Source organism: Mustelus asterias, chromosome 15 (genome assembly GCF_964213995.1).
Source record: "Mustelus asterias chromosome 15, sMusAst1.hap1.1, whole genome shotgun sequence".
NCBI classification, from domain to species: domain Eukaryota; kingdom Metazoa; phylum Chordata; class Chondrichthyes; order Carcharhiniformes; family Triakidae; genus Mustelus; species Mustelus asterias.
In genome coordinates this window covers 85,827,309-85,853,290 of record NC_135815.1, presented here as the reverse complement: position 1 = coordinate 85,853,290, position 25,982 = coordinate 85,827,309, and the positions used below count along the sequence as shown (strand labels likewise).

The 25,982-nt window shown below is 44.3% G+C and overlaps 1 protein-coding gene across 5 annotated transcripts in view; it reads right to left on the bottom strand.

Moving 5' to 3' along the window:
- Nucleotides 1-25,307, bottom strand: part of LOC144504621 (pleckstrin homology domain-containing family G member 1-like) — a 201,765-nt gene extending 176,458 nt beyond the window's left edge. For 2 of the 5 annotated variants that reach the window (XM_078230258.1, XM_078230263.1), the window contains exon 1: nt 12,773-12,898. The gene's annotated coding sequence lies outside the window, so the exon portion shown is untranslated. Of the gene's footprint in view, nt 1-12,772; nt 12,899-25,278 lie in introns of those variants that run through there. The other 3 variants (XM_078230256.1, XM_078230260.1, XM_078230254.1) reach the window with 3 other exon arrangements.
- Between the last annotated feature and the right edge of the window lie 675 nt (nt 25,308-25,982).

Below are 25,982 nucleotides of genomic sequence, written 5' to 3'. Positions count from 1 at the left end.
CCCTTCCAACAGTACCGTCATGCACGCACAGCAACCCGAGACCACCAACGTGCACCAAACGCATGGGCATACCCCGGGGGACCGAGATACCTAGGATGGAATAGGCATGTTATTTACAAACCAACATTCAGGCGGTAATTTAAACTAACTAACTAATAAAATAATAAAATCCTACATACTAATTATGTACTGTCAATTAGGGTAAAAATTGTCTCTCATCTATCGTTGAAAATCTCCAACGTTAATGGCAAAGTAAGTCTAGATATTTGTTGGGCAAATGATTGAAATTTGCTAATGCCCAGGAACATCATAAGGCCATTCATTATTCTTCTCTAACCATTTACCCCTTGCACCCATAACAAATCCAAAATACCGTATTTCCAAACCACTAGTTAATTTCACAATTTCAGATTCCAAATGTTTATACTGACTACACTTCTCTTCCCACGCCCTCTCTAAACTACCACAATTATCCTCAAATCGGATAGTCACATCTACTACAGCAATGCGCTGATCTTTATCCCTCTTAAATATAATATCTGGCTTCCAAAGGGAACCATCCTTAGCAGTAAGTCTTGGCTCTACATAGGATGTCCACCCATATTTTCCAACAAATTTATGCAATTGATCCAATATCTTATTATGACGCTTAATCCTACTATTCTTAACGAATGGGCAAAAACCGGAAATATGTCCTAAAGTTTCAGTCCCTACCTCACACCTTCGACAGGTTTTATTTGCAAGGGGTTTACCTCTTGTTCGGGTTACTCTAGTGGGATACAAATTACATCTCAATAATATGTTATTAATGAATTTATTGGATTTAAGCTGAAATACAGCCTTAACCCAGCAATTTGAAATGTTATCATTCTCATAATGATGAATTCCTATGCCTTGGCATTGTAGCTGTCTCCATTTATCAAATTCCCAATCTCTCCACCCTACATATTTATTCAATGGTTTCTTGGGCCCTACCTCCTCATTCCTAAGTAATGGCACTGCCGCCCTAATCATATCCATTGACTCATTGGCATCCCCGTTATCCTCACTAACATCAGGCATAAAATCCTCAATCTCCCGAAGGACATTAAGAGATCTTAACTCCTGAATATTATCACTAATATTTAACTCACAATATTGAAAAGAAGCACGGATAACTCGATCCGTGGAAATAGTGACTCCCATTTACGAATAACTGCTGACGGGATCTGTACCTCAAGTTTAGGAATCCCTAAACCTCCATTCCTCATACGGGAGTAGAGGACCCCATCAGTTAAGTGGGGGGGAAGGTGTAAAAATTGTTTAACTGCATTCCTAATAATTAAATCAAATTTAATAAGGGTATTTTGTGACACCTCAGAGAGAATCAAATGAAAATATAATCTCGGGATAACATATACAGTTAACAGCTCAACACGCTGTCTAGGCCGAAGAGCTGCATCCTGCAAACTAGAAACCCAAACCTTTAACTTATCTTCCCAAGCACTTTCCTCAACACCTACCCACGGGTCTATCCGAGCACCCAAATATTTCTCAGTTTCGCCTGGGGGGATATAAGCAATTACCTCTTTCCTAATCTGCCAATTTTTACAATGATTATACAAGAACGTCTTCCGTTTATGGGTAAAATGAGAGTCATAGTTACTCCCGCCGTTTACCCGCGCTTCATTGAATTTCTTCACTTTGACATTCAGAGCACTGGGCAGAAATCACATTGCGTCAACACCCGCCTGCAGCCTTCGCGATGCTTTGTTTTAATTAAACAGTCGGATTCCCCTGGTCCGCACCAGTTCTAAGTCAGCTGCTAGGCGCCGGCTGAGGCTACCCGCCTGCCAAAATTGGCAGGACTTGCAGATAGTGAGGAGCATTGTCAGAGGCTAGACAAGGATATAGATAGGCTGGAAATTTGGGCAAAGAAATGGCAGATGGAGTTCAATCCTGATAAATGCGAAGTGATGCATTTTGGTAGAAATAATGTAGGGAGGAGCTATACGATAAATGGCAGAACCATAAAGGGTGTAGATACGCAGAGGGACCTGGGTGTGCAAGTCCACAGATCCTTGAAGGTGACGTCACAGGTGGAGAAGGTGGTGAAGAAGGCATATGGCATGCTTGCCTTTATAGGACGGGGCATAGAGTATAAAAGTTGGGGTCTGATGTTGCAAATGTATAGAACGTTGGTTCGGCCGCATTTGGAATACTGCGTCCAGTTCTGGTCGCCACACTACCAGAAGGACGTGGAGGCTTTGGAGAGAGTACAGAGGAGGTTTACCAGGATGTTGCCTGGTATGGAGGGGCTTAGTCATGAGGAGAGATTGGGTAAACTGGGGTTGTTCTCCTTGGAAAGACAGAGGATGAGGGGAGACTTAATAGAGGTGTATAAAATTATGAAAGGCATAGATAGGGTGAACGGTGGGAAGCTTTTCCCCAGGTCGGTGGTGACGTTCACGAGGGGTCATAGGTTCAAGGTGAAGGGGGGGAGGTTTAGCACAGATATCAGAAGGACATATTTTACACAGAGGGTGGTGGGGGCCTGGAATGCGCTGCCAGGCAAGGTGGTGGAGGCGGACACACTGGGAACGTTTAAGACTTATCTAGACAGCTATATGAACGGAGTGGGAATGGAGGGATACAAAAGAATGGTCTAGTTTGGACCAGGGAGCGGCACGGGCTTGGAGGGCCGAAGGGCCTGTTCCTGTGCTGTATTGTTCTTTGTTCATTACTAATTAATCCTGCTTCATTGCACAATTCTAGATCTAAGATAGCTTTATCCCCAGTTGGTTCCAAGAAATGGTCGCAAAAACATTCTACAAACTCATCCTCTACACCATTCGTGGCAATTTGATTGCCCCAGTCTAATTGAAGATTAAAGTCCCCTACAATTATTACATTTCCTTTGTTCCAAGATCCAATAATTTCTTGTTTAATGTTCTGCTGAATAGTATAACTATTGTTAAGGGTGGTTTATAAACTACTCCCAATGGTGATTGCTGATTCTTATGAACTGAATTTCCACCCATACTGATTCTACTTCATGATCTTCAGAGGCCAGATCTTTTCTCACTAATGTCCTTAAGTCATCCTTTACAATAAGGGCTACCCCTCCTCCTTTGCTTTTGTCTTACTGAAATATTGTGTACCCTGAAATATTTATTGACCAACCTTGGTCACCCTGGAACCATTTTTCTTTAATGGTGATGAAATCTAAATCATTTACCTTTATTTGTGGCACTCATTCACCTATCATATTGCAGATGCTTCATGCATTCAGACAAAGGACCTTTATTTTTTTTACTTCTATTCCATGCAATGAACCTTATTCGCTGATGTGCATTTTTGTTAAACCCCCTGCCCCTTCCTGTCCTACTGTGCTAGCCTTTACCCATATCACTATATTGTTCCGACTCCTTGACCTTTCTTTTTGGATTTCTAAGTCTCCCATCACTCAAACTCTACCCCGTAAGGAGATATCCTTAACCCTGGCACCTGGCAGACAATACATCCTTTGGAGCTCCCTGTTGCAGTTGCAGATGGTAGCCATGATGTGGAGATACCAGTGTCGGACTGGGGTAAGCACAGTAAGAAGTCTCACAACACCAGGTTAAAGTCCAACAGGTTTATTTGGTAGCACAAGCTTTCGGAGCGCTGCTCCTTTGTCAGGTGAGTGAGGAGCTGTGTTCACAAACAGGGCATATAAAGACACAAACTCAATTTACAAGATAATGGTTGGAACGCGAGTCTTTACAGGTAATCAAGTCTTAAAGGTACAGACAATGTGAGTGGAGAGGGGCCAAGCACAGGTTAAAGAGATGTGTATTGTCTCCAGCCAGGACAGTTAGTGAGATTTTGCAAGCCCAGGCAAGTCGTGGGGGGTTACAGATAGTGTGACATGAACCCAAGATCCCGGTTGAGGCCATCCTCATGTGTACGGAACTTGGCTATCAGTTTCTGCTCAGCGATTCTGCGTTGTCGTGTGTTGTGAAGGCCGCCTTGGAGAACACTTACCCGAAGATCAGAGGCTGAATGCCCGTGACTGCTGAAGTGTTTCCCAACAGGAAGAGAACACTCCTGCCTGGTGATTGTCGAGCGGTGTTCAGTCATCCATTGTCGTAGCGTCTGCATGGTCTCGCCAATGTACCATGCCTCGGGACATCCTTTCCTGCAACGCATGAGGTGGACAACGTTGGCCGAGTCGCAAGAGTATGTACCATGTACCTGGTGGATGATGTTCTCAAGTGAGATGACGGCATCCGTGTCGATGATCCGGCACATCTTGCAGAGGTTGCTGTGGCAGGGTTGCGTGATGTCGTGGTCACTGTTCTCCTGAAGGCTGGGTAGTTTGCTGCAGACAATGGTCTGTTTGAGGTTGTGCGGTTGTTTGAAGGCAAGAAGTGGGGGTGTGGGAATGGCCTTGGCAGGATGTTCGTCTTCATCGATGGCACGTTAAAGGCTACAGAGAAGATGTCATAGCTTCTCCACTCCGGGAAAGTACTGGACGATGAAGGGTACTCTGTCCGCCGTGTCTCGTGTTTGTCTTCTGAGCAGGTCAATGCGGCTTTTCGCTGTGTCGCGTCGGAACTGTCGATCGATGAGTGGAGCGCCATATCCTGTTCTTATGAGGGCATCTTTCAGCGTCTGTAGGTGTCTGTTGCGATCCTCCTCATCTGAGCAGATCCTGTGTATACAGAGAGCTTGTCCGTAGGGGATGGCTTCTTTAATGTGTTTAGGGTGGAAGTTGGAGAAGTGGAGCATTGAGAGGTTATCAGTGGACTTGCGGTACAGTGAAGTGCTGAGGTGACCATCCTTGATGGAGATGTGTCCAAGAATGCAACCGATTCCGGAGAGTAGTCCATGGTGAGTCTGATGGTGGGATGGAACTTGTCGATGTCATCATATAGTTGTTTCAGTGATTGTTCGCCATGAGTCCAAAGGAAGAAAATGTCATCGATGTATCTAGTGTATAGCGTTGATTGACGATCCTGTGCAGTGAAGAGGTCTTGTTCGAACCTGTGCATGAATATGTTGACATATTGAGGTGCGAATTTGGTCCCTATGGCTGTTCCATGTGTCTGGATGAAGAACTGGTTGTTGAAGGTGAAGACGTTGTGGTCCAAGATGAAGCGGATGAGTTGTAGAATTGCATCTGGAGACTGGCAGTTGTCGGCGTTGAGTACGGAGGCAGTTGCAGCAATGCCGTCGTCATGGGGGATGCTGGTGTAGATTGCCGAGACATCCATTGTGACGAGGAGTGCTCCTGGTTCAATTGCTCCATGTGTGCTGAGTTTCTGTAGGAAGTCCATAGTGTCACGACAGAAGCTGGGGGTTCTTTGTACAATGGGTTTCAGGATGCCCTCGACGTAGCCGGAGAGGTTCTCACACAGGGTCCCATTGCCTGATATGATGGGACGGCCGGGTGTGTTGGCCTTGTGTATCTTCGGGAGGCAGTAAAGATCTCCAACACGGGGAGTACGTGGGATGATTGCCCGGAGGGTGCTCTGAAGGTCTGGATCAAAGGTCTTGATCAGTCTGTTGAGTTGACGGGTGTGTTCTTTGGTCAGATCTGCGGGTAACTGTCTGTAGTGTTCCTCATTGTTCAGTTGTTGGTACACTTCTTTGCAGTAATCTGTTCTGTTCAGTATGACAATGGCTTCTCCTTTGTCTGCTGGTTTGATGACAATGTTGCGGTTGGTCTTGAGAGCGCGGACGGCATTGCGTTGTGCTTGGGTGATGTTCGGGGCAGTCTTGTGAGTGTGGCTGATGAATCTGGCATTAATGCAAATCCTGACGGCTTGGGCATACATGTCGAGTCGAGGGCAGCGGCCTTCCAGAGGAGTCCAATTCAACTCTTTCCTCTTCGGTTGCTGCACCACGGATCTCTGTCGGCTGTTCCGGTTCATTGGCTGTCTCATTGTGTTCGCTGTTGGCCTCTTGGGGTTTGTGGAAGAACTCCCGCACACTCATTCGCCTGATGAATTCCTCTTTGTCCGCTCTGAAACTGATGGGGTCCATTTTGATGGTGGGGCAGAAATTGAGCCCTCGGCTGAGAACTTTGATTTTGCCTGGTTCAGGAGAACAGTGACCACGACATCACACAACCTTGCCACAGCAACCTCTGCAAGACGTGCCGGATTATCGACACGGATGCCATCATCTCACGTGAGAACACCATCCACCAGGTACATGGTACATACTTTTGCGACCCGGCCAACATTTTCTACCTGATATGCTGCAGGAAAGGATGTCCCGAGGCATGGTACATTGGGGAAACCATGCAGACACTACGACAATGGATGAATGAACACCGCTCGACAATCACCAGGCAGGAGTGTTCTCTTCCTGTCGGGAAACACTTCAGCAGTCACGGGCATTCAGCCTCTGATCTTCGGGTAAGTGTTCTCCAAGGCGGCCTTCACAACACACGACAACGCAGAGTTACTGAGCAGAAACTGATAGCCAAGTTCCGCACACATGAGGACGGCCTCAACCGGGATCTTGGGTTCATGTCACACTATCTGTAACCCCCACGACTTGCCTGGGCTTGCAAAATCTCACTAACTGTCCTGGCTGGAGTCAATACACACCTCTTTAACCTGTGCTTGGTCCTCTCTCCACTCTGTACCTTTAAGACTTGATTACCTGTAAAGACTCGTATTCCAGCCATTATCTTGTAAATTGAGTTTGTGTCTATATATGCCGTTTGTGAACACAGCTCCTCACTCACCTGATGAAGGGGCAAAGCTCCGAAAGCTTGCGCTACCAAATAAACCTGATGGACTTTAACCTGGTGTTTTGAGACTTCTTACTGCAGTTGCAAAGAACAGCATCTCCCCCCCCACCCCAAATATATTGTCTGCTATCACTACCACATTCCTCTCTGCTCCACCCATTTGAATGGCATCATTCACCATGGTGCCATGTTCATTCAGGCCATTCACCCTGGAGTTCTTCTCCTCATCCACAAAGGCAGCAAGTACCCTGGACAAAGGCAGCAAGTACCTGTTGGACAAAGTCAGGGACTGAGGCTCCTCTATCATTGCACACTGTGTCTGCCTACCTCTCTGGCCTGCAGTAATACCCTTTTGTTCCTCACCATTGACCAACTCTAAAGTTCTGCCCAGACTAAGGGGTGACCACCTCCTGGAATAAAGTACCCAGGTAACCTTCCCCATCACAGTGCCTGCAGCTGTGCCTCCAGCACAATGCCTCTGAGCCAAAGCTCCAAAAGCCACAGACACTTACTGCAGATCAATTAGGCCAGTGGACGGACAAATGGCAGGTGGAGTTTAATTTAGACAAATGCGAGGTGATGCATTTTGGTAGATTGAACCAGGGCAGGACTTACTCAGTTAATGGTAGGACGTTGGGAAGAGTTACAGTACAAAGAGATCTAGGGGTACATGTTCATAGCTCCTTGAAAGTGGAGTCACAGGTGGACAGAGTGGTGAAGAAGGCATTCGGCATGCTTGGTTTCATCGGTCAGAACATTGAATACAGGAGTTGGAATGTCTTGTTGAAGTTGGCCACACTTGGAATACTGTGTGCAATTCTGGTGACCCTATTACAGAAAGGATATTATTAAACTAGAAAGAGTGCAGAAAAGATTTACTAGGATGCTACCGGGACTTGATGGATTGAGTTATAAGGAGAGGCTGAATAGACTGGGACTTTTTTCTCAGGGGTGTAGGAGGCTGAGGGGTGATCTTATAGAGGTCTATAACATAATGAGGGGCATAGATCAGCTAGATAGTCAATATCTTTTCCCAAAGGTAGGGGAGTCTAAAACTAGAGGACATAGGTTTAAGGTGAGAGGGGAGAGATACAAAAGTGTCCAGAGGGGCAATTTTTTCACACAGAGGGTGGTGAGTGTCTGGAACAAGCTGCCAGAGGTAGTAGTAGAGGCGGGTACAATTTTGTCTTTTAAAAAGCATTTAGATAATTACATGGGTACGATGCATATAGAGGGAATGGGCCAAATGCGAGGATTTGGGATTAGCTTCGGGGTTTTAAAAAAAAAGGGCAGCATGGACAAGTTGGGCCGAAGGACCTGTTTCCATGCTGTAAACCTCTATGACTCTATGACGTGTTTGCCCTGGATCACACTGCTGTACAGAAGCTCCCATATTCTACAGTCACAACACATTACCTGCCTTGTCATCTTAGTTGTGTGTTAGATAATTAATTACTTTTCCTTAATTAATTTATAATTAATAAACCCTACTATTCCCAATAACCTTTACTACTGCTCGTAGATCTTAACACCAATAAAATATTACAATTATTAATAAATTACACACTTTTGAAAGACAAAAGAGCAAAATACTCACCAATCATTTAGCTGTTTCTCTATGACCTCACAGTGATTATTATCCTTGCACTGTTTTCAGACTCCTTTCACTGTTAATATCCCCATTGCTCCTCTCACACACACTCTCATTGTTAATATCCCCATTGCTCCTCTCACACACACTCTCACTGTCCCCACTGCTCCTCTCACACACACTCACTGTTAGTGTCCCTGCTCCTCTCTCACTCTCGCTGTTGGTGTCCTCACTGCTTGTCTCACACACACTCACTGTTAATGTCCCCACTGCTCCTCTCACTCTGTTAATATCCCCACTGCTCCCCTCACACACTCTCACTGTCCCCACTGCTCCTCTCAGACACTCTGTTAATGTCCCCATTGTTCCTCTCACACACACTCTCACTGTCCCCACTGCTCCCCTCACACACACTCACTGTTAACATCCCCACTGCTCCTCTCACATTCTCTCGCTGTTAATTTCCCCATTCCCCTCTCACTCACTCACTTTTTTTTTCATTCATGCGTGGGACATGGGCATCGCTGGCTGGCTGATACAACTGAGTGGCTTGCTCGGCCACTTCATAGGGCAGTGCAGAGTCAACCGCGTTGCTGTGGCTCTAGAGTCCCATGTAGGCCAGACCAGGTAAGGATGGCAGATTTCCTTCTCATGTCTCCACATTAGTGAGCCAGGTGGGTTTTTCCAACAATCGACAATGATTTCATGGTCATCAGTAGATTCTTAATTCCAGATTTTTTTTAGTAAATTCACTAAACAAAATCTGGAATTAAGAATCTACTGATGACCATGAAATCATTGTCGATTGTCGTAAAAACCCACCTGGCTCACTAATGTGGAGACATTAGAAGGAAATCTGCCATCCTTACCTGGTCTGGCCTACATGGGACTCTAGAGCCACCTCCTGCCATGGCGAGATTCGAACCTGGGTCCCCAGAACATTAGCTGAGTTTCTGGCTGAATAGTCTAGCAATAATATCACTAGGCCATTGCTTCAAATTCTCTCACTGTTAATGTCCCTGCTGCTCCTCCTCTCACATTTACTCACTGTTGAAAGGTTTAGGAACTTGAGAGGAAAAGGTGGTTAGAGCTGGAACATTAGTTTGCAAGGGCAGAGGAGTTGAGGATTTCTTTTTGAGGAGGGGTTGTGATCTTGGCAGTTCTGGAAATGAGCAGCACAATACCTGAAGATAGAGAACAACTTGGCCAGGAAGGAAAGTTTGGTTATCAGCAGTGAAAATAGAGTCAAGGAAGCAGAAGGGAGACCTTGTGGGAAAAATGTGCTCAGAGTTGGTAGGAGAAGCGATAGGACAGAAGCGCGAGATAGGTATGGGCTAATGACTGGAGACTTGGTGGGGCATGGAGGAAGGAGTTTGGCAATTGACAGGCAATGATAAAGGGAAAAGCAACAATGGCAGGTGAATAGATGGTCCATCTAGTTTAACCCACTCTCCTGCTGGCTGACAAAACCCTTTAATATCACTCTTGTTCAAGCAACTATCCTCTTTCCTTCTTAAAAAGTTTAAAGCAGAGAATTCCACATGCAAACTGCACTCTGTGTAAATAATTTTATTTTTAGGTCATACAGCAATATGACTGGATCCTGACTCTAGTTCTCCAAACAACAGTAGGAATAATTCTCTGAAAAGGAGGGAATCTCTTACTGCTTGCACTAGGATTATTGGCACAGTCCTGGAACCAAGAAATGTCCACTGAATTCTCTATGGCTTGGGGAGGGAGGGGACTATGGAGAGGGAAGGAGACTAAAAGGAAGAAAATTATCTGGACAAAGAGCATATACCTATAATATGTTAAAAAGCTTGCACTCAGTGACCATTTCCTATAAGAGTCCCACTTACTTCGTCACTCTTTCCTGTCACACTTTCCAGAACAGTATATCCTCTGACTCCTTGTAAACCACAAGAATAATCTGCTCGTAAAATATTAAAATTCACATATACAACACGCACTTCCTTTAGTGTTGCAATTACTTCCTGGGCGGAATTTGGCCAAAATCTTTCTAAGTGTCATAATGGCAAGAATAATGGAGTCTCTTCTGAGGGGTCCCTCTGCCCCACCCCCAACATGCCACCACATCAAGACCGCCTGCACGATCCACCCCCCCTCCCCTGTCAGATGCCACCCACATAGCACCTCCATCATAACACCCACTCAGGCCCCACCACCTCAGCACTGCCCCTGGCACACTGGCAGTGCCTAACTAGCATCACTGGGCTGTCCAGTGCAACCCGCCAGTGTGTCAGGTGGGCCCCACCAGTGTGCCAGGTGGACCCCTGCCTGGTGGGCACCGCCTGGCCATTCCGCCAACCACCCGGCGTGACCATGGTGCCAGGTCTCCGCTAATGGAGACCAGTAGTGATTCTTGCTATTATTGCGCCACACCTGAAGGCCAGTGAATTCCATGCACTGGGTTTCGAATGGGCTATGCATATTTAAATGCTCCGTTAAATATGCCAATCAGCCTCGTGCCATTAGAAAGAGGCAGGAAGACTTGCAAAATGTTTGACGTCAGGTGGGAAATGGATTTTTAGGTCCGCACGCTAATCTCTGAGCCCGGCACCACCTGCTAACGGCGCAGCGAGGTCAGAGAATTGTCCCCGCCCAGTCACACTTTTCCTTTCACACTTTGTTGTTACCACCCCCTATGGCTATGCAAGATGGTAGCCTCTGAGAACTGCTGCTACAGATCTGCTACACATTAAATATGAGAGCATGCAAAATGAGTTGTTGCTTAAGTACAGCAATGCCTTAATACTCTTCCCTGTTATTTACTATCCACGCACTGTATGCATTATTTTATCAAACTTATTTTTGCACTGAAGAAAACACAAAGCTTTCAAATTATACCATCTTCAGCAGACGAGATCCAGTGTTTCCAGCCTGACAATTATCCCTCATCTCAAATGTTATAATTCAAATTTAAAACAAAGTCGGAATCAAAAACTCAGTACGTGACTTAATGTTGACAAAGAATTACTATAACATTTATAGTATCTGCAGTATGATTCCTCCATTGTGCTACATTGCCAGCCTTTGTTCAGTGATAGTACTCGTGCTGATATACAGAATGCCTATTCAATTATTTCTGAACACTGGAACTTAAAAGAATTAATTTATGAGGGCAGGGTGCCATAAACTTGGCTTGTATTCTCTTGAACTTAGAAGATTGAGATGTAATCTGATCGGGTGTTTAAAATGTTAAAAGGATTCAATAAGATAGATATGGAGAAATTATTTCCTCTGGCGGGAAGTCAGAAATATGTACTGGAAGAGTTGAATGAGGCACATTTAACAAGTGGAAGTCACTAATTAATAAATAGTGAGCTTGCATTTATGTAGCATCCTTCATTTCCACAGGAAATTCCAAAATCCTTTACAGCCAATGAAACACTTTTAAAATGTAATGACTATAGGATTTTTGGAGTGAGTGGCAGTCAAATTGCACACAGGAACCTCCCGCAAATAATAATCCGATAGTGGCCGGACAATCGGCTTTTGATGACATCTATCGATGGGTAAATATTGGCCAGAACACCAGGAGAACTCCTTTCTTTTTTCTTTATGCCCATCCAGAGAAAACGTATGGGGCCTTGATTTGACTTCTCAACCTGAAAGACTGCAACTTTGACAGTGCAGCACTCTCTCAGTATTCCCCTATGGTATCAGTCTAAACTTTGTCCTCAAACTTCTGGGGCATGAGTTGAACTCACCATCTACTGACACTGATGTGAGTGTGAGAGCCCTGCGCCGCGGTTAGCAGCTAAGCCCAGCAGGCACTCAAATGAAAGATTTTTTAAAATCAGAATTAATTGAGCAGAGATTCTGTATGTCAGAAAAGTGATTCAAACCTTTAAATTCACATGAGTCACTGGAATTGTTTGATTTCCAAATATTCCTTTAAAAATGCTTAGGAGTTGCCTACCCTACAGTTTCTAGGTGGTTATCTCCATACAAAGTGAAACCTGCTACTAGTTTTTGGCACTTGCATCTGTGGCCCAACCTCTGACTGTTAAGTGCTGCACTTAAAAGCTTTACAGCTGATTTTACCAGCTTGTGAATAAACAGATAACAGTATGAGGAGTCAGACTGCGAATGTTTTCGCAAGGGCAGAAAAGTAATTCACGCCAAAGCTGTCAACATATCATATCTCGAAACATAAAGACATTCATTCAAAATATCCACTGCTGTGGGACATGTATGTCGCTCTCATTCTCTCAGGATAATCACTGCTTAGAAGCACAGGCATCAAGCGAAGCTCCCCCACTGCCTCTGCACCAACTCCCTAGATAGTAAAGAATTGTCTGCAACAACTTCTCCATTACTGCTGAAACTGCACTTCCCAGCTCTCCTAAAAGCACTTTGCATGCAAAGCTTTCCGTCCTCCTTTTACAGCGGTGGTTAAACTACCAGAAGGAAAAATTACTGCGACTTACCCAGCTCGTTAAGGTGTATCCACAGCTTCTGCGGTGTTCCCACAGCCGTTTAACAATGAGGTACTTCTGAATGGTGAGAGAGCGGAGCTCTGATGCAGCCTGCATATCCTCCAATCTGCTGACGCCACTCCCTAGCTACAGCACAGCCTCTGGCTAGAACTCCTCACTTACTGAAAGGAATTGAATAAGCCTCTCTGGCTGTCAGCCAGCTGTACAGCTGAGCCACACTAACATCAACGCACTATTCAGAAAGCCGCAACATGGGTGCAGGATGCTATCTAGGTTCTTTTGCAGTTTCATTACTTTTCTTGGTTATCTCCCAGGATTCAGAAATATACATATATTTTTAACGACTTCAGTGGGACTTTTCTTGTCTTTCCATGCTGGGTATATCTGATTCTTGGAATCGTGTGTCAGAATCAAAAGCTCATAATTTATTATGCGTCCATAAAGTTTTGCAGTCCTTTTCAGCCCATCTTGCATTAGCTGAGCAAGGCTCCAAACTGTTCCTTCTATTAATGCTGCACTGCCACTAAACCGCTAGAAGGAGCGTGTGAGTAAGAAACAAAAGATCTCCAGTTACGGGGGAAATCTGCGAACACTCCATTTCCAATAGAGGCTATTGCACGTGCAAACTAGCTTAGTACCAGAAACTGAGCAAGTTGTTTAAAGGAATAATGTGCTCACGAAAAGGTATGCAGCAGCCACTTATTCGGGGGGAGTAGCATGAAAGAAAGATGTGGATTTCTACACCACTGTTCACAGCCTCATGACATCACAAAACACACTACACTTGAAGAAGTACTTTTGAAGTGTAGTCAAGGTTGTGCTGCAGGAAATGCAGCAGCCAATTTGCGTACAGCAACATCCCAAAAAACAGTAGTAAGAATATCAGAGTGATAAATATTGACTGGGACACTTCTTTGTTAGAGTACCATGGGATCTTTTTGATCCACTGGAAGGGGAAAAAAAGGGGAGGGGGAAGGGGGTCGATTTTACCAAAATAATTCTAAGTCCAGGACAGGAAAACAGGAGAGTTTCAGATCCGTTTTTGCAGCGAGGCCACAAGTCGAACTTTATGCACTCTGAGCAAAAAAAACCCCTAAATCTGTTTTCTGCCTGTAGGGGCAGTGCGTGGAGCATAAATCACCAGAAAGCCGGCTGAAAGCAGTAGCATTGCGCCTGTGCAGGTCTCTGCCTCAAGAGCAGCAGAGACCTGTCTCACAGCCTCTGTTGCTCTAGCCGGCCTCCGTGTCCTAAGCCGAGCATGCCCCCCACCCCCCCAATGCTACAGTGGGGCCCCGTGGCCGTTCACAAACCCCCCCACCCGGAACGATCATGAGCCAACTTCCACCCCCTGCCCGGAATGATCCACCCTCCCCCAGCCGACCGATTGCCACTTTTCCCTGCGCCCTCACCTCCCTGCAATCACTGTTCAGGGTGGCAGCAGTGCACCCCCCACTGATCGTTGTGCAGTGACAGCGGCCTCCCTTTGCCACCCCCTCCCCCCACCTGTTTGGCTGCCCCCCACCCCCAGTCTGGCACCCCCCCCCATTAGGGCCTGCCCCCTTGGCACTGCCTGGTGCCCAGTGAGCAGTGCCAGACTACCACACTGGCACTTCCCAAGGGCACACCCCCTTTGCTCCCGACCTCGCGGGGTGGGGCCTCATTGGTCTCCAATCCCACCGGCAAGGCCATCATGTCTGATCCCCGTTGATGGCAGACCAACCGTGGTTCTCCCCCAGTGAGGCCACACAGGCAAGTGAGCCCGGACAATATCAGCCCGAGCTCACTAATTCCACTCAATTTATATTTAAATTAAATTTAAATAATTTATTCAGCCTCACACCAGAAATTGGCACAAATCTGATCATGCCAGATATCTGGTGCTGGTGAGATCACGAGGGGCAAGAAATTGGGCAGGCATCTGATTTCTCGGCTCTCTCACGACCTTACCGGCCTGTTCTGCCCAGCAGCTGGCAGAGCGCAACGGTAAGATCGCTCCCTGGGTTGAACATCACATTTAAAAGATAGAACCTCCTCAGTACTACGCAGGATTGCCAGACCATTTTTTAAAAATTCATTAATGGGATATGGGCATCACTGCGTGGGCCAGCATTTATTACCCAACCCTAATTGCCCTTGAACTGAATGATATGGCAAAGCCAGAGGGCATTTAAGAGTCAACCACCATGGCCAGCCTGCTTAACTTAATTCCATATGTGGGGCTTGAACCCACAACCTTTTGAGTCAGAGGTGCTGCTAACTGAGTCACAGCCAACACCAACAAGTTTGCTGCTGCTTTGGAGGACTTAGCTGTAGAAACGCCCAAGTTGCCAAAGAGTCTGGATCAGACATAAATAGGGCTGTTACAGTGTGAGGAAAATCCAAAACAGAGGTTGAGTTACTGGTGGCCAGCTCTACTGGATCTCAGCACTGATCACAACAATGAGACTGTAGCGCAATGTCTGACCTGTGTCTGTACTGGGTTCCCATTGCAAGCAAGCATTCTTGCTGAACTTATACCTCTGGACCCAATTCTCTGACCTGCACTCATATCTTGAGGAGCTGGCTGTCTTGCTGAATTTTCTTCAAACATTTTACTACATAGAAGTTCCACAGTTTTAATTTGCACCTTCTCTTGCACAGAATCAAAATTCTACCTCAAAACATATTCTGCAGGAGTCCATTGAAAGATGCATGCCGCTACTGATATCCACTCCATCTGACGAAAGAGCAGCGCTCCAAAAGCTAATGGCATTTGCTACCAAATAAACCTGTTGGACTTTAACCTGGTGTTGTTAAAACTCTTACTGCAAGTGGACATAGGGAGACACAAAATGGAAAAATCTACCCAAAACCCAACACAATTTAAAAAATAAAAACTCTTTTCATTGTCTTTTTGTTTTCTTGGTCTAGTTTGTGCATTGGTTCAAAGTTAATCCCAGCTGTGTGTTTAACTGAAGTTCAGCTAAAACCCAATTGCAGAGAGTTTACAGTGGGCAAGAGTTAGAATATTTTTTTTCTTGTTATGCCTGGGTGTGAATAATTATCTGGGGAAGGTTGCAGGATAAGGAAAGTCAGCGGACAGGCTCCGTGACGCTGTCTAACTTTCCATCCATTCATTTCAGTTGACAGGAAACCAGGCAGGTTCTGGTTTACAATACATTTCTATAACATTTTTTAAGATCTCAGGATGCCCCAAATTGCTTTAGAGCAGATTAACTACTTTTTGAAACACTGTTGTAATATAGGAAATATGGCAGCCAAGTTGCACACAGTGAGATCCCACAACCAGCAGTGAGATAAGTAGACTAGATGATTAGTGGCTAGCTGCGAGACAAAAACTGACTAGGCCCTTTCTTAAACTAAGAGGGACATGCAGGTCCATGGTTTAAAGTTTGACCGGAGTCTGTACCTCTGATTTTATCACTCATACAAAAACATCTACATAGAAAATAGGAGGCCATTTGGCTCTTCAAGCCTGCTCCATCATTCATTATGATCATGGCTGATCATCCAACTCAACAGCCTGATCCCACCTTCACCCCATATTAGAAATCATAGAAACCCGACAGTACAGAAAGAGGCCATTCAGCCCATCGAGTCTGCACCGACCACAATCCCACCCAGACCCTACTCCCATATCCCTACATATTTTACCCACTAATCCCTCTAATCTACGCATCCCAGGACACTAAGGGGCAATTTTAGCATGGCCAATCAACTTAACCCGCACATCTTTGGACTGTGGGAGGAAACCGGAGCACCCGGAGGAAACCCACGCAGACACGAGGAGAATGTGCAAACTCCACACAGACAGTGACCCAAGCTGGGAATTGAACCCAGGTCCCTGGAGCTGTAAAGCAGCAGTGCTAACCACTGTGCTACCCCTTCCCCTCAAGTGCCATATCTAAATCCTTCTTGAAAACATTCAATGTTTTAGTCTCAAATAGAAACCCTACAGTGCAGAAGGAGGCCATTCGGCCCATCGAGTCTGCACCGACCACAATCCCACCCAGGCCCTACCCCCACATATTTACCCGCTAATCTCACTAACCTACACATCCCAGGACTCTAAGGGACAATTTTTAACCTGGCCAATCAACCTAACCCGCACATCTTTGGACTGTGGGAGGAAACCGGAGCACCCAGAGGAAACCCACGCAGACACAAGGAGAATGTGCAAACTCCACACAGACAGTGACCCGAGCCAGGAATCGAACCCGGGACCCTGGAGCTGTGAAGCAGCAGTGCTAACCACTGTGCTACCGTGCCGCTACTACAGAATGTTTTCTGTAGTAGCAAATGCCCTAGGCTGACCACTCTATGGGTGAAGAAATTTCTCCCCATCTCTGTCCTAAACAGTCTACCCTATATCCTCAAACTGTGACTCCTGGTTCTGGACATCCCCAGCAATGGGAACATCTTCAGCAATGGGAACATCTTCTTGCATCTACCCTGTCTAGTCTTGTTACAATTTTATAGGTTTCTATGAGATACCCCTCATTCTTCTGAACTCCAGTGAATATAATCCTAACCGACTCAATCTCTTCTCATACATCAGTTCCACCATCCCAGAAATCAATCTGGTAACCTTCTCCATACTTCCTCTAGAACAAGATCATCCTTCCTCAGATAAGGAGACCAAAACTGCACACAATATTCCAGACGTGGCTTCACCAAGGTCCTGTATAATTGCATCAAGTTATCCCTGCTCCTGTACTCAAACCCTCTCGCTATGAAGGCCAACATGCTATTTGCCTTTTTTACTGCCTGCTGTGCCTGCATGCTTACCTTCAGTGACTGGTGTACAAGGACAGCCAGGTCTCGTTGCACATTCCCCTCTCCTAATTTATGGTTATTCAGATAGTAATCTACCTTCTCATTTTTCTACCAAAATGGATAACCTCACATTTATCCAAATTATACTGCATCCACCAATCATTTGCCCATTCACTCAACTTGCCCAAATCACACTGAACGATCTCTGCTTCCTCCTCGAAGCTCACTCTCCCATAGCTTTGTGTCATGTGTGTTCAGTATGTACTGAAGTGTCTGCCGAGATTATGTGCTCAAGTGGGGTAGAACTTGAATCAATGAGCTTCTGTTTCAGAGGTGGCACAGTATCAGCTCAGTTTCAAAATCTATGGGGGCACATAATCTTAAAAGTGATTCAGTGACCTGATTAAAAAATGTGGATTAGCACAGCAAAATAGTGCCCAAATTAGATTTTTAATTAATTGACACTACTGAGAATAATTCCAATTTTGATGGATAAATTAATATAGTGTAATTGCAACACAGTAACTAAATGTAGAATTTTACATTCCAGTTCAGTCGTCTTTTAACACATAATGGAAAGATAAAATTAAAAGTGATGCAGAAGAAGATAGGGGCCAGAATTTTACGTGGTTTGAGCGGGTGGGTGTGAGCCCAACCCATCAGTGTGTGAAAGCACATGAGAGCATGTCGGACACACATCCTGACATCATTGCGCACTTGTGCAATATTTTGCCCAGCAAGCACATTCAGGAGTGTGAAGCGTACCTGCCAACAATTAAGTGGGCCATTAAACCCACTAAGAAGTCACATAAAATCAATTTTACTTGGCCTGTCCACTTTTACGGGTCAATCAGCCAGGCAGCCTTTGCATTTTTGCTTTAACCTCAATCCAGGTTGGGATGAAATGTCTAGGATTCAATTTGATTAAAAGAAACATGCCTGGGGACAGAATACTGCTGTCAGGTGTTTGACTGTGCTGCAGTTTGCTGCACCTTTCCATCATTTTTAATCTGTAGAAGCCCGAGACAGCTCCATGGCAGCTTGTCCACCTTGAAGGAGCCCAAGAGAACTGCTAACCTGCACCCTCCCTTTTCTCGATGCCCACTCTCTTCCTGCCCTCCAGATAATGCTGAGCCTCATGCTGCCTGTTAGTTGGGCAGCTGGTGTGAAATTGCGTTCTGCGGCTGATTGCAGCCAGAAATACATTTCATGCCAGCCTCTGGGCCTGCTGAGCGCATGCCTAATGGGTGCAAAATTCAGACAATGGCACATTAACCTTCATTAAATATTCCTTAACCACAGAGAATTATACATAAAAATCCAGTCACAATTTATAGCAGTTTACACAAGTGACTCAGTTGGTGACTTTCTTACTTCTAAATCATTAGTGTCTGGGTTCAAGTTCCATTCCAGGACTTAAGCACAAAAAAATCAAAGCTGACACTTCAGTGCCATACTGAAGTGGTGCTGCAATGTGGAGGTGTCATTGTTTGGATGTGATGTTAAACCGAGGCCCATTTACCCTCTTACTAGGTGCAAATACAGCAGGCAGTAAAGAAGGCAAATGGCACGTTGGCCTTCATAGCGAGAGGATTTGAGTATAGAAATAGGGATGTTTTACTGCAATTGTAGAGGGCATTGATGAGGCGACACTTGGAGCATTGTGTGCAGTTTTGATGTCTTTATCTGAGGAAGGATGCCCTTGCGATAGAGGGAGTGCAGCGAAGGTTTGTCAGGCTGATTCTTGGGATGGCAAGTCTATCATATGAGGAGAGACTATGTTGGTTATATATTCATTGGAGTTTAGAAGAGTAGAGGAGATTCTAATAGTGTTAGACAGGGTAGATCCAGAAAGAATGTTCCCGATGGTGGGAGAGTCCAGAGCTAGGGGGTCATAGTTTGAGGATAAGGTATAAACCTTTTAGGACTAAGGTGAGGAGAAATTTCTTCACCCAGAGTGGTGAAACTGTGGAATTCACTCTCACAGGAAGTGGTTGAGGCCAAAAAGAAATTAGATATAACTCTTGGGACTAAAGAGATCAAGGGATATGGGGGGGGGGGGGGAGGCGGGATCAGAATATTGAATTTGATGATCAGCCGTGATCAAAATGAATGCAGAGCAGGCTCAAAGGGCCGAATGGCCTACTCCTGCTTCAAGTTTCTAAAAGATCCCATTGCCCATAAAATAAAGGGTACAACTCTAAAGAGGATGAAGGATCAGAGAAACCTGGATACATATGTGTATCATTGGTCAGAACATTGAATACAGGAGTTGGGACGTCTTGTTGAAGTTGTACAAGACATTGGTAAGGTCACACTTGGAATATTCTGTACAGTTCTGGTCACCCTATTACAGAAAGGATATTATTAAATTAGAAAGAGTGCTGAAAAGATTTACTGGGATGCTACCGGGACTTGATGATTTGAGTTATAAGGAGAGGCTGGATAGACTGGGACTTTTTCCTCTGGAGCGTAGAAGGCTGAGGGCTGAACTTATAGAGGTCAATAAAATAATGAGGGGCATAGATCAGTTTTAGACTCCCCTCCCAAAGGTAGGGGAGTCTAAAACTAGAAGGCATAGGTTTAAGGTGAGAGGGGAGAGATACAAAAGTGTCCAGACGGGCAATTTTTTCACACAGAGGGTGGTGAGTGTCTGGAACAAGCTGCCAATTCTGTCTTTTAAAAAGCATTCAGACATTTACACGGGTAAAATGGGTATAGAGGGATATGGGCCAAACGCGGGCAATTGGGACTAGCTTCGGGGTTTAAAAAAAAGGGCGGCATGGACAAGTTGGGCTGAAGGGCCTGTTTCCATGCTGTAAACCTCTAAATCATTGTAGGTGGCAAGACAGATTGAGGGCACAATTAAAAAGGCAATAGGCATCCTGGGCCTGATCAATAGGGGCATAGAGTAGAATCAGAGTGCAGAAGAGGCCCTTCGGTCCATCGAATCTATACCAACATGAGAAACACCTGACCTCCCACCCAGTCCCATTTATCAATACTTGGCCCATAACCTTGAATGTTATGACGTGCCAAGTACTCATTTGAGAAGTTGGGGTTGTTTTCCTTGGAGAAGAAAAGGTTGAGGGGAAACCTGATTGAGGTATTCAAAATCATGGGGGGTCTGGACAGAGTAGAGAGAGAGAAACACTGTTCCAATTGGTGGATGAATCGTAAACCAGAAGGCACAGGTTTAAGGTGATTGGCAAAAGAAGCAGTGGCGACATGAGGAAAGACTTTTCATGCAGCATGTGGTTAGGTTCTGGAATTCACTGCCTGAAAGTGTGCTGGAGGGAGGGCCAATTGAGACTTTCAAAAGGGAATTGGATCATTCTCTGAAAAGATAAAAAAATTGCAGGGGAGAAGACAAGGGTGTGACACTAGGTGAGTTGCTCCGTCAGAAAGCCAGTGCCGACATGACAGATCAAATGGCCTCCTTCCCTACTGTAACCATTCTATGATTCAGCTACATTTCAAAAGTGCTTCAAGGGGTTTAGGAATTTTTGGTGGTCAAAAATGCTAAGTAAAGGCTTTTTTTTTTGCCATGAAATGCCAGTAATTTTGGTGTGGAATAAACGATCAGGAACATGGGAACAGGAGTAGGCCATGGAGCCCTTAGGGCTTATTCTAACATTCTATTTGATCTGCACCTCAACTTAATTTACCTGTCTTTAGTATGAATTACATGGGTGGCATGGTGGCTCAGTGGTTAGCACTGCTGCCTCACAGCACCAGGGACCTAGGTTTATTTCTGGCCTTGTCTCACTGTCTGTGTGGAGTTTGCACATTCTCCTTGTGTCTGCGTGGGTTTCCTCCCAGGTGTTCCGGTTTCCTCCCATAGTCCAAAGATGTGCAGGTTAGGTCGATTGGCCATGCTAAATTGACCCTAGAGTCAGAGGGATTGGCGGGGTAAGTGTGTGGGGTTATGGGAATGGGGCCTGGGTGGGATTGTGGTCGGTGTGGACTTAATGGGCCGAATGGCCTCCTTTGGCACTGTAGGGATTCTATGATACCCTTGCCCAACGAAAATCTACCAATTACAGTCATCAAAACTCCAATTGACCTCCCAGCATCTTTTGGGAAGGAAATATTTCAGATTCCTCTTAACCCTCAGGAAAATCTGCTTCCTAATTTCACTCCTGTATGGTTTCACTCTAATTTTAGGATTATGTATCCTTGTTCTGAAATCCCAGACTAGAGAAAACAGTTTCTCTGTACCACTACCCTATTGAGTCCCTTTTATAATTTTAAAAAGATAAAGGAAGATTTGCATTTCCGTAACACATCACAAAGCACCTTCCAGCCAACAATTGAAATCAAACAATTGTTTTAACACATAAAACACAGCAGCCAATTTGTACACAGAAGCTCACACAAACAGTTCAGTGACAGTGACCAAAAAACCTGCTTTCATTTATATTGGTTGAGGGATAAATACTGGCTAGGACACCAGGGATAACTCTGATGCTCTTATTTGAGCTCGCACCATGAGATCATTTACAGTAACCTGAGAGCACGGACAGGGCAACTAAACCACTCACCTAAAAGACAGCACTGCCAAGAGTACAGCACTCCCTCAGTATTGCACTGGAGCATCAGGCTAATTTTATGTGCTCAAGTCCTTGAACCCAGAAACATTTGAACTCACAGGTATGTGTGCCAGCAACTGAGCCACACTCTAAACACTACACTCAGATCACCCCGAAATCTTTGAATTTCGAGGGAATACAAGCACTCTGTCTTCTGAAGCCCCAGTATCAGTCTGGAGAATCCTTACTGCACCCCCACCAACATCAGTATATCCTTCCTAACATGCAGCACCCAGAACTGAACACAATACTCAAGACAGGGTATGACATGGATAATGATGCACGCTGACAGTCATGTGTTAGACTCTCTCTCAAGAGAGAGATTGGAATATCATGCCTAGGAGCAACATGACTACTCTATGAGCTGTTTAGAAGTAGCATGATTAAACAAGTGTCAAGCAGATGCCAGAGTATGACTGTAGTACCACTCCTAGAGTCCAGAGATGAAGGTTAATCTCAGAACACTGCCCATACATTAACTTATGCTAAAATCCTGTCCAACCTGTGGTTTTACTAATTACATTGGCACCTGAACCAGCAATTTACTTTAAAATTCTCATACTTATTTATCAATCTCTACATGACCTCACCCTTTCTGATCCTGAGATTTCTGCCTTCCTCCAATTCTGACCTTTTGGGCATTCCTGATTTTTATCACTCTGCCATTGGTAGTTGTGTCTTCAATTGCTCAGGTGCTAAGCTCCGCATTTTCGATAATAGTAGCTGGCTGTAAAGTTCATTGGATGTCCTGAGGTTGTGAAAGGGGCTATATAACGTCCAGGTCTTTCTTTGTAAATAGCAATGAGCATAATCAAAATAAAGATGGAATCGGAACTTTTCTGCATGTTAAACTAAACAAACAATAGTCTAGTCATAGATTTCTCCGGACCTTGTCTGAATCTATTTTCATGACTTGTAACACTACTGTGTCTATAAGAAAGGTATTTTAATCATGTTCTTTGCAGTTATAAGCAGGCACACAGCTGTCTGCTAAGAACTTCTTTTAATGCTGCTTAAATGGTTTAAATGGGGTTTTGTTTATTTTTACTCTGGACCTAATGCAGTGTCCAGGATTTTTATGGCCCTGAGTTGTTGGAGAAAGAAAATCTCTCCACTCCTATATCTCTCACTCTGTTTAAGACACTCCTTAAAATCTACTTCTTTGAAAAAGATTTTGGTCACCTTCCTAATATCTCCTTATGTGGCTTTGCATCAAATTCTGTTTGCTAGGATTCCTTGAAGCATTGGGAGATGTTTTGCTATACTAAAGATGCTATAAAAATGAAATTGTTCTTGCTGCGCTGTCAGGAGGTGCCACCTTTCAGAGGAGGCTGACAGCCCGAGTGCCCCCTCAGGCAGATGTAAAAATTCTCATGACGTCATGTTGAAGAAGGGCAGAGAAGTTTACTCAGACATCCTGACCAATATTTATCCCTCAAACACCATCAAACCAGGTTATCTGGTCATGATCCCATTGCTTTTTTGTGGTATCATGCTGTGCAAATATTGACTGCTGCATTTTCGATAATAGTAGCTGGCTGTAAAGTTCATTGGGATGTCCTGAGGTTCTGGAAGGGGCTATATAATGTCCAGTTCTTTCTTTGTAAACAGCAATGAGAATAATCAAAATAAAGATGGAATAGGAACTTTTCTGCATGTGAAACTAAACAAACAATAGTCTAGTCATAGATTTCTCTGGACAGAATTCCTGCTGCACCAGGAGCAGTTGGTATTGAGATAACACCGTCAAAATAAATCTCCTGCTGTGGAATCGGTCTCCCTGTATCCTGCCAACAAAATGATAAGAAGCTTTCTTTGCATTAGTGCTTTAACAGCAAAGCTGGAAATTTCTAAATAAGGTGTGTTTGTAAATTAAAAGGCAAAAGCTAAAATGCAGAACAAATGAGAGAGTTATAACCAGACTGTAAATTTCTTCTGTTGTTTCCATCTCAATCTTTAAAGGAGTCACAGCAACCTTTGAATGAGGATTTCACAACCCTGTGCTCGGTATAGATCTTTGGACTGAAATGGTGCCGGGGATCAACTTGGCATTCGTATCCATCAACATTTAAAACTTGAAGCAGAAAGCACATTTACATTTCTTTATACTTCTCAATCACTGCCACCTCCCCATTTTTGTTGTGGATTTTAAAGTATTCACGTTTATGACTAGCACCATTAGCTACCAGCACCCAGCTTTATGAACAGAATCAATGTCATACAGTAATGATTAAACTCTGGCATTGGATTAAAGCTTTGTACTTTACACCATAAAAGAAATCATATATTCCTCCCGATAAATCAAATAGGAATTACAGATGCCCTCCCGACAAAACAAATTAAGATTATTTCTCCTTTAGCTGTTAGCCTTGATTTAGTAGTTGTGTTCTCGCCCCCGAGTCAGAGAGTTAAGTGCATGATCTAGGCCGGCACTCCCAGTGTAGCATGGAGTGCATCACTATCAGAGGCAGTGTCTCTTGGATGACATATGTTGTGAAATATGGTAAAATGATGCATTTGTCATCTTCTCCTACTCAACATGACCAACTATACTGGAGATCTGCTAATCATTTTTTAAAAATATGTTAATGAAAGGCACAGTTCTTGTGTGTTTGCTGTGCTGATTGCCAGTGCCCCATTTTATAAACTGCTGAGGCTTACTAAATGCAATACGGTGATCGTGAAGAATATAATGCATTCAGAGCAAGTTCACTAATTATACAATTGGCTTGTCAAAGTTTTTAAGAGAATCCTAGTGAGGTCCATGGTTTATTTGAACTTGGAGCCCCTGAATAGTGCTCCAGATAAAAACTATAAATCTAGGTACCTTTGCCCTAATCTATTTTCATGACTTGTAACACTACTGTGTTTATAAGAAAGATATTTTAATCATGTTCTCTGCAGTTATAAGCAGGCACACAGCTGTCTGCTCAGAACTCCTTTTAATTCTGCTTAAAATGGTTTAAATGGGGTTTTGGTTATTTTTACTCTGGGCCTAATGCAGTGTCCAGGATTTTTATGGACCCGAGTTGTTGGAGACAGAATGATGGATAGGTCAGATGCCTTTGGACAGTTTTTAGTTTTACTTTCAGTTTGGTTGCTGGCTGCTGTTTTAGTTAGGTGTTTTACCTCAGGCTGGTTGCAGTGTTCTGTCTCCCTCTCTCTCTCTCCCTGGTGTTTTGGGAAGCTGTTCTGACTTCAAGCTTGTCTGTGTGTGTGCCAAGAAAACTGCAGCATCCAACAGCATCACGTGAGCATCCTTGTTTTCTGAGTTAAACCTATGGCAGAGGAATGTTTATAAGGAGGTTTGTTTGATTGAAACATTTCATTTAGTTGTTAAGGTTTATACAATACCACTTTTTTTCTTTTTTGTAATTGATAAAAGCTATTGCTAATTTTCTTTCTAAATTAACTGAATTCTTTAATAAACTTTGTTTGATAAAAGCTCCCTAGTGGGTCATTTGAATCATACCTGAAGTGAAACATCTCATGCTTACCCTAGCCCAATTCAAAGTGCAAAACTTATGATCCAGGCGGACTTCATAAAACATTTTGGAGTTTCTTAACTGGATTATAACTAATTGTATTTGATTACCTAAGGTGCAATTATAACTGTGTTGCATGTCTGCTGCTCCTTAACTTGCAAATTGAGAAATGTTCAGAGTGATCTCCATAACCCCTTGGGAAACACACGATCATGTTTTAAAAATTCAGGAAATAAATAAGGCCACTATCAGTAGGAGTCACCATAAAACTGTCAGATTGTTGTAAAAACCTAACTGACTCACTAATATCCAATACCAAAGGAAACATGGTTTGATCTAAATGTGACT